A 14,517-nucleotide genomic window follows, 5' to 3' on the forward strand; every position below is an offset into this window, starting at 1 on the left:
GTTTCATTAGGGAGTGCAAATGCTGTGCATCCTGTTGATTCATCGATCAGCCCATACGTGTGCCTTCTAGGTTTCTAGCCGCACACCACAGCGTGATGTCTTCACAGAGCGGTGGACAGGAGAGGAGCTCTGGTTTTAGATCAGGGCAGCTCTGAGAACTGTAAAAACTCCTCGGAGCCTCAGCCAATCGCATCGCTTCACCCACTGGGTGTTGCTGGGGAAAGGAAGGAAGGAAAGAAGCTCTGGATGGTACTTAATCCTCCATGTTCTGCAGAGCTATTCACAGAAGTGCGCTCAAGGAATAAGTATCCATCGTGTGCTCCCTGACTATTCGGGACTGTCACATGGATATGAAGAAGTCATTCTTGTTCAAGAAAGGACGCGGCAATTCAGCCACGCACTGCACGGGTGCTTTTTAAAAAGCCACTGTGTTCAAAGACAATTCAAAGAAAGCCAAATGACACAGGGCATGATCCCTGCCGCGAGCTGCCTGTGGTTATGGTTTTTCCCTGATCGTGACGCTAGCTAAGGGCCTGGGTTCTTCGGCACTTCTCAGGAAAAGGTATTCATTTTCTTTTCACTTACACATAAGCCCTCTCACCCACTTGAGCGTTAGGAGGAGACCAGCATGCCATTCTTAGCCTTCCTCTATTGCTATAATCTAGAAGCCATTCAGTGGATCTGATACATCTGATAAGAGCAGTTGCTTTGCCATTTGACGTTGAGAGGACACCTTTGAGGGGTTTTTACAGAGACCGTCCTCTCCATGTTCCATTGGGAGGAAGTTAGATTCTGCGATCTGTAATGCAATCTAAGAAGCTCAAAACAGGCAGCATCCACGCATTGAAAATACCGTATTTCCCCAGTTTCTTTTGGTGGCGGTGACTGCACTAAAAGATAATCACCCCTGATTTCATGTTTTGCTCTCAAAAGTGTTGAGCAGATATTATTTGAAATATAAAATGCTGATCTATTGGGATACTTATCCTTCAATCCTAAAGAAGCAGCAAAACACCCGGATTTGGATGGCATGCAGTGACCAAGTAGTTCACACCACCGATGCCATGTTGGCTGGACTTCGTCAAGCCCTTGATCTTATAGCCAGCCTTCTTCAGTTTGCAACTAGGAAACTCATTATTAGTGAGTTGAAAAACAGCCTTGAGACTTACAGGTTGTGAGGATCTCAAATTCTAGTCATAAACCGTCTAGGATTTTGAAAGGCCGCCGCCATCCCAGCCCAGCCCCTGAGGGTGCAAGGACACACAAATGGAAGTCAAGACAGCAGTCAGGGACTGGGTAGAGACAGACCCTGCCACTGCCTATTCCCTCTGGTGGTTACCACCCAAAGGCTTTTTAAAATAAGTCAAAAAATTCTAAAAAAAGATTTTCAAGAGGAGAGAAGGTTTGTGCAAATGTGACTTTGTTTTCTTTTTTTAAAAAATTAAGAATTAAGGGGTTTATTGTAGGGAGGAATTAAGATCCAGGGAGGAGGCTAGCTGAAAGACTCAAGTCAGACAGGTCTCCTCCTTGTCCTGCTATATTCTTTGTTATTCAGCCCAAAAGACAGACTGTAGAAAAAGCAAAATAAACAGCACTCAAAAATTTGATGTAGAGCTGGGCATGGTGGCGCACACCTTTAATCCCAGCACTCGGGAGGCAGAGGTAGGAGGATTGCCGAGAGTTCGAGGCCACCATGAGACTACATAGTTAATTCCAGGTCAGCCTGGACCAGAGTGAGACCCTACCTCGAAAAACAAAAACAAAAACACACACAAAAAAATAATTGAAGTAGGGAGCTGGAGAGATGGCTCAGTGCTTAAGGAGCATGCCTGTGAAGACTAAGGACCCAGGTTCAATTCTCCAGGTCCCATGTAAGCCAGATGCACAATGGTGGCACATGCATCTGCAGTTTGTTTATAGTGATTAGAGGCCCTGGCATGCCCATTCTCTCACTCTGTCTCTAAATAATAATAATAATAATAATAATAATAATAATAATAAGAAGAAGAAGAAGAAGAAGAAGAAGAAGGAGGTAGGGCTGGAAAGATGGCTCAGCATTTAAGGTGCTTGCCTGCAAAGCCTGAGGACCTGAGTCTGATTCCCCAGTACTCACATAAAACCAGATGCATGAGGTGGCACATGCATCTGGAATTCGTTTGCAGTGGCTGGAGGTCCTGGTGTCCCCATTCTCTCTCTCTGCCTTTCTCTCTCTCTCTCTCTCTCTCTGCCTTAAAAATAAATAAATAAATTTCTAAAATCTTTAATGTAAAAACTATAAATAAAAGAAATAATCTTAGGCATAGGGAATTCATTTCTCAGCCATTCAAGCATCTATGGAATAACTTAATACTTAAAAATTGGAGTTAGTAATTCTGATTCAGTTCTCCCCTTACCCGCACAGGAGCTGGGCTCATCATCCACGATGCTGCAGAGGCAATTAGGTGTCTCCCACATGTACCACAGCGGTCTCAGCTTGCACTCTCTGCTTCGGTGCCATGTTTCTCTCCTGCACTGATGACCTAACAGAGCACCCCTTCCAAGCAAACCTACATCAAAGCCAAGAGTGATGGCACATGCTTTAATCCCAGCACTTATGAGGCTGCAGTAGGAGGATCACTATGAGCTCAAGGCCAGCCTGAGCTATAGAGGGAGTTCCAGGCCAGCCTGGGCTAGAGTAAAACTCTGCCTCAAAAACACAAACACAAATCAAAAACCTAGGTCACTGTTAAACGAATGGTCAAGATTGGCAGTCATGTGTTTGGGTGTAGAAAACACTTGGTTTTATATTATGGGGTGAGTTTGTGATATTAGAATCATTTTCATAAGCTCTTGGCTATCATAAGCCCTAATGTGCAGTAGGAAGAATGTGATATTAGACATGACAGACCTGGATTTGAATCTCAGCCTCAACATTAATCCATTCACCTGGAAACTCTTCTTCTTTTGTACAAAAGACAGCTCTCTATGGCAGCCCCGTGATGACCACCTGCTATGCACATCCTTGTGTAATTCTGCCCCTTGTGGGTTAGTTGGCCTATGGTATGGTTTCCAATTAATAGAATATGGCAAAAGGGAGGGGCTGCCACCTTTAAGGTCACAATGGCTACATAAGAACCACAAAGCACTTCCCTGCCTGCTTTTCCTCTCTCCTCCTATTCTCTCTTCTCCCCTCCCTCCTTCCCCTTCTTCTCTCCTCTACACTCCCCTCCTCTTCTCCCATCCAATGTCTGAGCAGTAGCAATCCCTGGGATCTGTCAAAATACATGTGAGAAATTACTGGAAAAGTGAAAGTGGAACCTTCTCCGGTCAAACTTTAAGCAGCAGCCAATGCCCTGAGTGTAGATTGTCACTCCTCAAAGCAGATGATTCAGAAAATAGAGGCCTGAATTTTTAAAAATATTTTATTTTTATTGATTTATTTGGCAGAGAGAAAGAGGGGGAAAGAGGGAGAGAGAGAGAGAATGGGCGTGTCAGGGCTCTAGCCACTGTAAACAAACTCCAGATGCATGTGCCCCCTTGTACATCTGGCTTATGTGGGTTCTGGGGAATCAAACCTAGGTCCTTTGGCTTTGCAGACAAACTACTTAACTGCTAAGCCATCCCTCCAGCCTAAGGCCTGAATTTTTGACCCATAGAAGTTGTGAATTGAGTGTGGGTGTTTGTTTGCTTGTTTAGTTACTCACTGCAGTGCTGGAAATCAAACCCATGGCCTTGTGGATGCTAGGCAAGCACTTTACCACTCCAACCTTGTTGTTTTAAACTGCTGAGTTTGAAGGCTTCTGTTACACACATAGGCAATAAAATGAAATTAACAACCCCTACATTCCAAGGTTGCAAGGGTTGAGATGTATGCCTTGTGGCGTCACTGAGGGCCCCTGCAGTAAATGGCACCTCTGCCTATCATGGAGCACCTCCACCTCCCCACCCACACATGCGATCTTCTATTGGCATCATATGACTATCTAACCTTCACAATATAACATGGGCTTGAAGAGAAAATAAATCCTAAAAACAATTTGAAAAGAAGGAACTAGCTGGGTGTGGTGGCACACGCCTTTAATCCTAGCACTTGGAAGGAAGAACACCATGAGTTCGAGGCCACCCTGAGAATACATAGTGAATCTCAGGTAATCCTGGGTTAGAGCGAGACCCTACCTCGAAAAACAAAAAAGAAAGAAAGAAAAGAAGGAACTATGTTGTGCTTGTGTAATGGCAGACAGATCTTTAAAAATTATAGACTTTGCCAAAGCAATAACAAAAGAAAGTAGAATATGGCTATGGTGTGATTTGAAGGTGAGAATGTCCTATATGGATGAAGATTTAATGCCTTCTGTTAAGAACCCTTCACTGATTTAAGAATCCCTCCTAGCACATTAATTGTCAATCATTTCATGTAGCACTTGAAAATATTAATGAAATAAGGTTAATCCTGCCTGATTTGAGTAATGACAAATTATATTTGCAGAAGGGAAACTGAAGAAAAATAGTAAAATTGCGAAAAAGACTCCTAAGATGCAATGCACCATCAGAAAAGTCCCCTGCATTTAGAACTCGAGGGCCTGGGATTTGCTCTGTTTGATTTCTTTCAAGGGACTGGTATTGGATGCCTACTGTGTGTCAAGCTCTCCTCTAGTGATTTCTCTGGGAAATTAGCTTTAAATAACACAGACATAATCATTGTTGTCATAGAGCTGGTGGGAAATGAAGATTTATATTTAATTATAATTATAACAAGTACCACAAGGAAAAGAACAGCATGTAATTAGAAAACTGACAGGAAAGACCTATGTTGAATTAGAAGATTTACAGAAAGCCTCTCTGAGGAAGTGACTTCTAAACTAAAGGGTATACAAGTTACACGGGCACAGAGAACACAGAGAAGAACTAGTCCATCGGAGAAAACCACAGGTCAATGGCTTGGAAGCAGAAGCAGGCTCAGGGAGTCTGAGGGACAGCGAGGTCCACAGGGTTAGAACGGGGAAGGCAACTGCCTGGTGGGATGAGGCACGAGTGTGGGTCCAGATCACACAGACCACTGGTCACGTTGGGAAATGAGTTAGTATGGCTTTGAAGAACTTTTGAATACATGCTGAGATTCCTTTTTAGTGAAGGATCACTCTGGCTAGAATACTGACAGAAAATCAAGGTAAAAGGTAAGAAAAACAGCAGGAACACTTGGTGTCTTAAACTGGACACAGTACACATGGAAAGAAGGATGTGGCTTAGAGACATATGTGGAGCTAGAACCTGCTGCAGTCTGGACCTCTATATATCTCCCAAAGGCCCATGTGGAGCATCGGAGGGGGGGCAGCAGACCTTTAAAAGGGAGAGCCTAGTGGGAGGAACTTAGGTCATTGAGAACGTGTCCTTAGACCCTCCTCTTCCTGCTTTTCACATCCCATCCTAAGGAGAGGAGCTTTGCTCTACTGTGTACATACCAGCATGATGTGCTACTTCTCCACAGGCCCCAGAGCAATGGAGCCAACCAAGAATGGGCTGCAAACTTCCAGTCCATGAGCCAATATAAACCTTTCCTCTTTATAAGTTGATTGTGTCAGACGTTTGTTACAGAATTAGAAAGCTGACTGACATAGAACCCCAGTGACTTGGAAATGGGAAGTGAAAGAGATAAATAGGGAATGTTCCCAGGCTGAAGGCTTGAAACATGGGAAGACAGGAATACTATGTATTGAATGATGAGAATCAGAGAAAGAACAAATGGGGCAAAGGAGTCAGAGAAAGAAGGAAACTTCAGCCAGGTGTGAAGGCACACACCTTTAATCCTAGCATTTAGGGAGCAGACATAGGATTGCCATAAGTTCAAGGACACTCTGAGACTATGTAGTGAATTCCAGGGCAGCCTGGGTACATTGGGACCCTACCTCAAAGAAAAGAAGAGGAAGAAGAAGGAGGAGAAGGGGAGAGGAAAGAAGAGGAAGAGGAGAAGAAGAAGAAAAAGAAGGAAGAGGAGAAGGAAACTAGTTCTGTAACCTGAAGCAGAACACTCAAATGGAAAACTGGAAGGTTCTTTGTATGTGAGTCTCAATCTCCAAGCAGAAGATATACTTGTGAAACTTTGGACAAGTAACCTGATAATTTTGAACAGCTGTTTCATTTTCTTCCCAATAATAAGCAACAATCACCTTCCCTACAGACTAGAGGGAGGCATACATGAAGCGGCCACTATAAATGTCCTTTCTGGACCACAGTTCAATACAGACATGAAGAGCTCCTAATTAGCCAGTGATAACATTGCCCAGTGTGAAAGAAATGGGAAATAAGGGTAGGTGGTGGTTTGAATGTGAATGTATGTCTCCCATAGCCTAGCGTATTTCTTATTATTATTTTAATTTATTTTTATTAGTTATGGACATACTTAGTATGTAAACAACACATGTTGGTACCATCCTTTCCCTCATCCCTGCCCCTTTTCCAAAGGGGCCCTCCTTGTTGGGGATGCAGGTCATCCCCATGGGGATTGGGGGTCGTGCATTGTGGGGGAGCAGTCAGTTATGGAGGAGAGGCAATGTCTCTGTGAAAAAATGTCCCAACTTGTGGCTCTAACAATCTTTACACCCCCCCTCTTCTGCAAAATTCTGTGAGCCATGTTGGGTGTGTTTTAAGTCTACTTCAGTGATGGGGGTCTTAGGAGCCTCTGGATCTCTGCTTGAGTAAGTGTTGAGTGTTCTCAGTGTCTTTCTCCTTCATCCTCGTGCTGATACCAGATTCACCAAGAAAGCAGCGCTCTTGCTCATCTCCCTAATTCCTCTGTGGTTTCATCTGGAGCTGAGCTGAAGTGCACTGGGTTGTTTATCTCCTCAGGTCCTGCTCCCATCTGAAAAAGAGAAGCAGATTCTCCAATGGAGAGTGAAGTCAACACAGGCTAAATGGTATATACATTATTAATCTAAACAGAATTTAATGGGTGTAGTCCCTCTTATAGCCCAAAATTAGTGGGAGTTTGATATTGGAGAGCAAAATCATTACCGGGTATAATTCTGACTTGTTTCCCAGTTCCACATATGGTTTCTTTCCAACTGAGCAGATCTCTTAGCCAATCCAAGAGCAGTTGGTTACCCACCATGGCTGTGTGCCACTAATGCACTTGTGTGAGCATCACGTCAGGTTGTTTGCTTCTGAGAAGCTTAGATCTCAAGTTGCTCAAACAGATATTGGCCGCTTTCCTTTGGTAGCTCATGTAGCACCTTCCAGCACTAGACTGGCTAACTGTCTGGGGACTGGCTTTCTTCAGGGTTCCAGCCAGGTCTCTCCATGTTCCGTGCTGATAGCATATGGTGTCTCACCATTAACCTCTTGTGGGTAATCAAGTGCTCTGACAGAAGTCTGTCTTGTTTTGGGGGACCTTGTAGGTCTCTCTGATCAACAGCTCATTGTGAGTGTCAACCACATCCTGGTACTGGGAGTTACAGACCAGAGCCAAGGGAGAAGAAAAAGAAAAGAAAAGAAACAAGAAAAATTTAAGGTTAGGCTTCATCTCACTTTCTCCAGGGCCCTTCTTTTCTGGTGCTTCCCCCAAGGTCCTGCTGAGGGCTCAATCTTTTAGTCTATCTTCTAGAATAATAAGTTTCTATGATACCAGTTCAATTTGGTTCAGTTTTGTGTCCCGTCCCCCACCACACACATACACAGCCTTTCCCTTCTCCCAAGCAGTTTTTCACTTGAGTTTATAGAGGCCAAAACTTTGCTGAAGGGGTACCACTTGGTGAGGGGTTAGTCTTGTAGTCCAGTCCTAAGATGTATGCAGGGCAGCTCGAGCTCTGGTTTTGCTGGTTTTGGCCTCTCTCTCTCTCTCTTTCTCTGCCTTTCCTTGGATCTATGGAACTGAGCTAACTTCTTTCGCTACTGATGAAGCTTTCCCTGGATTCTGTAAGCCGTTTCCTCCCTTTCTGGGTAGATTTCATCCAGCAAGGCTAAGATAACTGCAACAGGGCATACACTGAATTTCAGTGTTTGCATATGTCCCCCCCATCCTGGCAAACATACACATTGATAGAGGGGCTCAAGGGTCAGGCAAACAAAAAGTATTAGTGATTTTTATCCTCGAGTGCTTGTTCTAAGTTAACTTTCTTTCAAAAGTGATGAAGGAACATGAAGAACATATATGTAATATATATATATGTACAAAAATGTTTGCAAAAGGATTGACTCAGAACCTTCAGCATTCAAACTTATTCAAATAAAGACCTGGTCTTCTTTTTTTTAACTTTATTTATTTATTTTAAACTATTTTTATTTATTTATTAGCATGGGCACAAGTGTGCACGTGTGCATGCACGTGCGTGCAAAAGAGAGAGAGAGAGAATAGGCACACCAATGCCTCTAGCCACTGCAAACAAACTCTAGATGCATGCACCACCATGTGCATCTATCTGGCTTACATGGGTTCTGGGGAATCGAACCAGAGTACTTAGGCTTTGTAGGCAAGAGTCTTAAATGCTTAGCCATCTCTCCAGCCCAAGACCCAATTTTTATCTAAAACTTGGGAGATGACTTCTGTGCCCTTGAAATATTCTGCCTAAGAGTGTTTTTGCACACGTCCGGCATTGGCCACACATTATTTGCTTGACCCCTAGGGCCTGGAGACTAAATAGCTAATGATTTGTAGGCATCATGTGCTCTTGTCACTGACTTCCTAGAAAGCACCACGGGCACAGGGCTTAGGTGAGCCTCCAACGTTGAGAAATTGACATTTGTGTCACACATAACTGCCAGCAGGACTGTGGCTGCTCATGCAAATCCTTTGGGAGAGGACACACGGAGGTTTCTGCCAGGTTGGTCCTGGATGCCCCCCTGTCTCCTTTGTCCTCTTGCTGATTCTAATTTGAAATCCTCTATTGTAGTAAACCATGACCTTGACTAAGTGGCTTTTCTGAGCCCACTGAGACTTACTGAGTCATCCAGACAGAGGTTGATTGCAGATCCCTGACACCGTAGGTAATCAGGAATGTTAAAGTGAATTAACATCTACTAAGGCTACTTTTTCAAGGTATATGGAAAACATTCACTTTTCTTCCCAGAAAAAAAAAAAAAAAACGTGTATTATCACTCTCCTTCATTTTATGGTTAGAAGTAGATCCAAGGTAATGAAAAGCCTTACAGAGTCAGCAACTCTGGAGTGTTCACCAGACAAGGCACAGCATTTGATGGAAAGGACAGCTATCAATATTCCTATTTGAAACTCTGTTAAAATTATTTCTCTTCTTGTTTATTTATTTATTTATTTGAGAGTGACAGAGAGAGAGAGAGAGAGAGAGAGAGAGAGAGAGAGAGAGGCAGATAGAGAGAGAGAGAGAATGGGCATGCCAGGGCCTCCAGCCACTGCAAACGAACTCCAGACGCATGTGCCCCCTTGTGCATCTGGCTAACATGGGTCCTGGGGAATTGAGCCTCAAACCGAGGTCCTTAGGCTTCACAGGCAAGCGCTTAAACGCTAAGCCATCTCTCTAGCCCGTCTGTTAAAATTATTTCTGACATGTTCTCCAAGCTAGTATTCCTTAAGGAAGTCTCGGGTCTAGGCAATGAAAATTCTTAGGACTTAAACTAAATGGAATGGTATTTTTAACAGTGATCTACTTTTTAATGTATTCATCAAGTCAATACTGTGTGATAATCCAGTTCATGAAACATGAATGCTTAATAGTAAATATAGTAAAATAGTAACATGAAATGTTACCAATATTTAATAGTAAAGTATTAACTATTAGTGATGTATAATAGTAAAGTAGTAAAATGGAAATGTTCAATTTTAAAGGAAATTCACAATTACAGGTTACTGAAAAGAGAAATATTGGGTTGGAAAGTTGCTCAGTGGTTAAAGGTGCTTACTTACAAGGCCTAATGGCCCAGGCTCAGCTTCCCAGTATTTACGTAAAGCCAAATGCATAAAGTGGCTCATGTATCTGGAGTTTGTTTGCAGTGGTAAAAGGCCCTAACATGCCCATTCTCCCTCTGATTCTCTCTTTGCTCACAAATAAAAAATAAAAATATTTTTAAAAAGGAAAACTGCTTCCTAAAGCATGGCTTAGGTATAGAATAGGAGATAGAGATTGATTAGGCAGTTTAGGGTGACAGGACCCCAAACTGAGTATCTTTCTCCTTGGCTCAGTGTAGGAATTGTCCTTGTGCCTGTAGGAGAAATCTAGGTCATTACACTTTATTGCAGGTCAGAAATGTCCTTTCCTTATCTCTGTCCCCTTAGGGAGTCCTTCCACTCCCTCCCGAGAAGACCCTACCTAGAGAATTAAGATATCTGGCAAGATTGTCCTTTACCAGAAATACTGACCCCAGACACCTGACGTCGGAGACCAGACTGGCTAAACCAGCCACCCATTCATGGGGATCATAAAAACTTCAACTTGAGTCCCGAGGTGGGCTTCTGAAACCCCCTCTTGCCTCCCTTGCTTCCTTCTCTTATGTTGTGGGCTTAAGTCCCCCTTCTCTTCTCTCTCCTAAAGCTCTAAGCTGTAACAGAATCTTTCTGAACCTTATCTTCTAATCTATGGGTTTCATTCTTTGAATTCCTAAGACAAGAATCTGGGGACACCTGAAAATTATTGGTGCATTGGTGTTTATGGTACATTGGCAGAGGGCACCCCATAATTCCCATATCATAGGTATGTGTAGTCAAGATGGAAGAGATTTGCACTTCCACTCTCACTGCCAGTTTCGAAGGAATAAACTAGAGAAGATCTCCCGGGGTACAGTCAGAAGCAGCTTCCACATGAGGGCATTCTGACAGAACCTCCCCACTTTAAAAACAAGAGGGAAGACAGAAGGTAAACTTGAAAAGCAAGTGCAGGAGGGAGAGCAGGGATACGACTCTGAGGGTCCTGAAACACAGGTCAACAGGGAGCCAACCCCGCCACTGCTGCCCAAGACAGTGAACGCCAAGACAAACCTGAGTGGGTTTCAGCCCTGGGGAGGCTGAAGCAGGAAGATAGCCATGAAATAAAGGCCAGTCTGGGTAGCCCAGTCTGAAAAAAACTAACAAAATTATGGTATTTCTCTGTCTAAAACAAAATAATAATAATCCAAGATGCCCATTATATGCAGGACAAATACAGATTTCTTCATTTGATATATAGCGTTTTTTTCCCCTGCTCTCATTTTGTGTGATTCCTTAACAAATAGCCTCCATTCTGATCACTAATGATTCCTAACTGGGAATGTCCTGCAAAGCTTTTAAAGATTGATGCCCAGGTCTTCGCTGGGACTGATTAACTGCAATCCCTGGGGCTGCAACTTGGGCATTGGTGTATTTCTTAAGGCTCTCCAGGCCATGCCAATGTCCAGAAAAGGTTAAGAACTCCTGGATAAGAGTTCTGAAATATTCATCTTGGAGAAGATATAGACTATACAGATTTTTCTCTCTCTAAAACAATGGCAAAGTATAGCCACTTTCCCCTTTATAAGTGTACAGCATTTCCAAATCATTCTAAAGGCTTTTATTTTATAGGAAAGGTTAAAGTTAGAAAACATAGATTAACTTCTCTCTCAGAAATAAATTTTTTTCTAACAAAGTCACAGTCCTTCTGTCTCCATTTCCAGGTGGATTCCTAGGGTGAAAGGGGCATTTGTGCCATGAGCAAGTCTTGTTTACCTTAGTCTCTGTCAGCAAGTACAGAGTTATCAGGTGTCTGTTAAATTTAGATATAGAAAAATGACTGCTATCCCCTTGCCAATGACTGCATAAGCAATTAGCTTGAGAAACTGATATCAAGACAGGGCTTTTAACATAGTGTCAGTGAACATTTTCTTCCTTTAGAGGCAGAAAGTGTGATGTTTTAATGCAAAGGCTGTAGCCAACACTCCTCTAACAAAAGACAAGTTAACAAGAGAAAAGCAAAATAAATTTATAGAATCAGTTTCAAATGACAGAAGAGTTTTCAAAAACAGGGGGTCCAAACCTGGCGTGGTAGTACAAGCCTTTAATCCCAGTACTCTGGAGGGAGTTTGAGGCCAGCCTGAGACTACATAGTGAATTCCAAGTCAGCCTGGGCCAGTTTGAGACCCTACCTTAAAAACAAAAACAAAAATGGAGGTCCAAAGATCCGGAAAAATGTTACATTTATTTAAGCTTAGATTCAATGCAAAATAGACAACTGTAGCAATTCTTGTGACACAAGGTTGCTCAGTCTCAAAGTTTCTCCAGTTATCTAGTTAGTCTGCCCTTCACACCTGTGCCTTCTGATTGTTTTCCCCCTCAAATTCCTTTCCCTCCCTCCCTCCCTTCCTTCCTTCCTTCCTTTTCTCTTTCTTTCTTTCTTTCTTTTTCTTTCTTTCTTTCTTTCTTTCTTTCTTTATTTTTTTTTTTTTTTGGGTTATTCGAGGTAGGGTCTCACTCTGGTCCAGGCTGACCTGGACTTAACTCTGTCATCTCAGGGTGGCCTTGAACTCATGGCAATCCTCCTACCTCTGCCTCCCGAGTGCTGGGATTAAAGGCGTGCGCCACCACGCCTGGCTACTTTCTCTCTCTCTCTCTTTCTTTCTTTCTTTCTTTCTTTCTTTCTTTCTTTCTTTCTTTCTTTCCTTCTTTCTTTCTTCCTCCCTCCCTCCCTCCCTCCCTCCCTCCCTCCCTCCCTCCCTTCCTTCCTTCCTTCCTTCCTTTATTTCTCTCTTTCTTTCTTTCTTTCTTGGAGCAACCAACTGAGAGGACTACCACTATGAGGCCTTCTAAAGGTGACAAGGGTGCCAGTGTACTCAAAATACAGTTACATGAGAGAGAGAGGGAGAGAGAGAGAGTTTAATTAGACACTAAGGCCGCCTTACTCTGTCTGATATGGGTGTAGAACTAGACCATGAAAAGTTGGCCTTGAATCAAGTTAAGTAGTTAATGGGTTTCCACACTAAACACACACACACACACACACACACACACACACACACACATATATATGTGTATATATATATATATATATATATATATATATATATATATATTTTTTTTTTTTTTTTTCATCCGTGTTTCTTCACACTGCTAGATAACAATGTCTTTGCGGCTTATCTGCTGAGATGAAATCAATTATGGAAAAATCCCACACAGCGCGGCTTGGTGGTGCAGGTGCAATTGCAACTACTTGACAGACTAAGGAAGATTACAAGTTCAGGACTACCTGGCCCACACAGCAAGTTCAAGGGCCATCTGGGCAACGTAGTGTAGCATAGGAGATAAAGATTGGCTAGGCAATTTAGGGGTGAGACGGGATCCCAAAGTGAATAGCTTTCCCTTAACTCTATGCAGGAACTGTCCTTGGGCCTGTAGGGGAAAATCTAGGTCATTGCACTTTATTGTCCTTATCTCTGCCCTCAGGGCGTCCTCCCACTTGCTTCTGGGCCCATCCTCAAGAACTAAGATTTCTGGGAAGCTTGTCCTTTCCTACAAATCTTGACCCTGGACACCTGTCATCAAGACTAACTAGCTTAACCTGCCACCCACCCATGGTGCTCACAAACACCCTCTCCTGAGTCTTTAGGCTCCTTAAAGGCCCTCTTGCCTTCCTGGGTGAAGGCTCTGCCTTGTTTACTTCTCTTCAGCTCTGGGCTTCTCAGTATCTTTCTTCCCTTCAGTCCCTCTCCCTCTCTTAAAGCTCTCCCTCCTAAATCTCTAAACTATAATACAGTTATTTGATGTTGTTTCATTCTTCAAATTTCACAAGCCAAAAATCCAGGAACATACCAAATTATTGAAGCTTTGAAATATTGTATTGGTGCATTAGCAAGGAACTCCCAAGTACCTATATCATTAGTGAGACCCTCTTTCAAAGTGAGAAGTACAAAAGATACTAAAAAGTTTTCCTGAAATTAGAGACAAGAAAATAGAACAGAATTTTTTTTTTAAAAAAAGAGTGATATCATTTTGAGATTACATAACCTCAAATGGAAGGTAGAAATGAACCATAGTTACTACAAGTGTTTTTGGGCTGGAGAGATGGTTTAGCGGTTAAGCACTTGCCTGTGAAGCCTAAGGACCCCAGTTCGAGGCTTAGTTCCCCAGGTCCCACGTTAGCCAGATGCACAAGGGGGCGCATGTGTCTGGAGTTCGTTTGCAGAGGCTGGAAGCCCTGGCACGCCCATTCTCTCTCTCTCCCTCTATCTGTCTTTCTCTCTGTGTCTGTCGCTCTCAAATAAATAAATAAAAAATTAAAAATCAATAAAAATTAAAAAAGAGTGATATCATTTTGAGATTACATAACCTCAAATGGAAGGTAGAAATGAACCATAGTTACTACAAGTTTTTTTAAAGAATTATTCAGTGTACAATATATGAGGTCCAAATCGAATAAACAGGCATAAACTACACTTTTGACCTAAGAGAATAAAGTTATTTTAAGGAATAGCTTTAGTGTTTTCCCTTTAGCAGTGAGGACAGGTGAGAGGCCACCACACAGACCAGCTCAACTCTGCCATCTACTGCCAGCAGCAGAAGCCAGGCCTGGTGGAAGGTCATTGCTAGCCCAGAAAGATGGAAGGAACCACTAAGATTCTACCTGGATGATA

This window comes from Jaculus jaculus, chromosome 1 (genome assembly GCF_020740685.1).
Source record: "Jaculus jaculus isolate mJacJac1 chromosome 1, mJacJac1.mat.Y.cur, whole genome shotgun sequence".
Lineage (NCBI taxonomy): Eukaryota > Metazoa > Chordata > Mammalia > Rodentia > Dipodidae > Jaculus > Jaculus jaculus.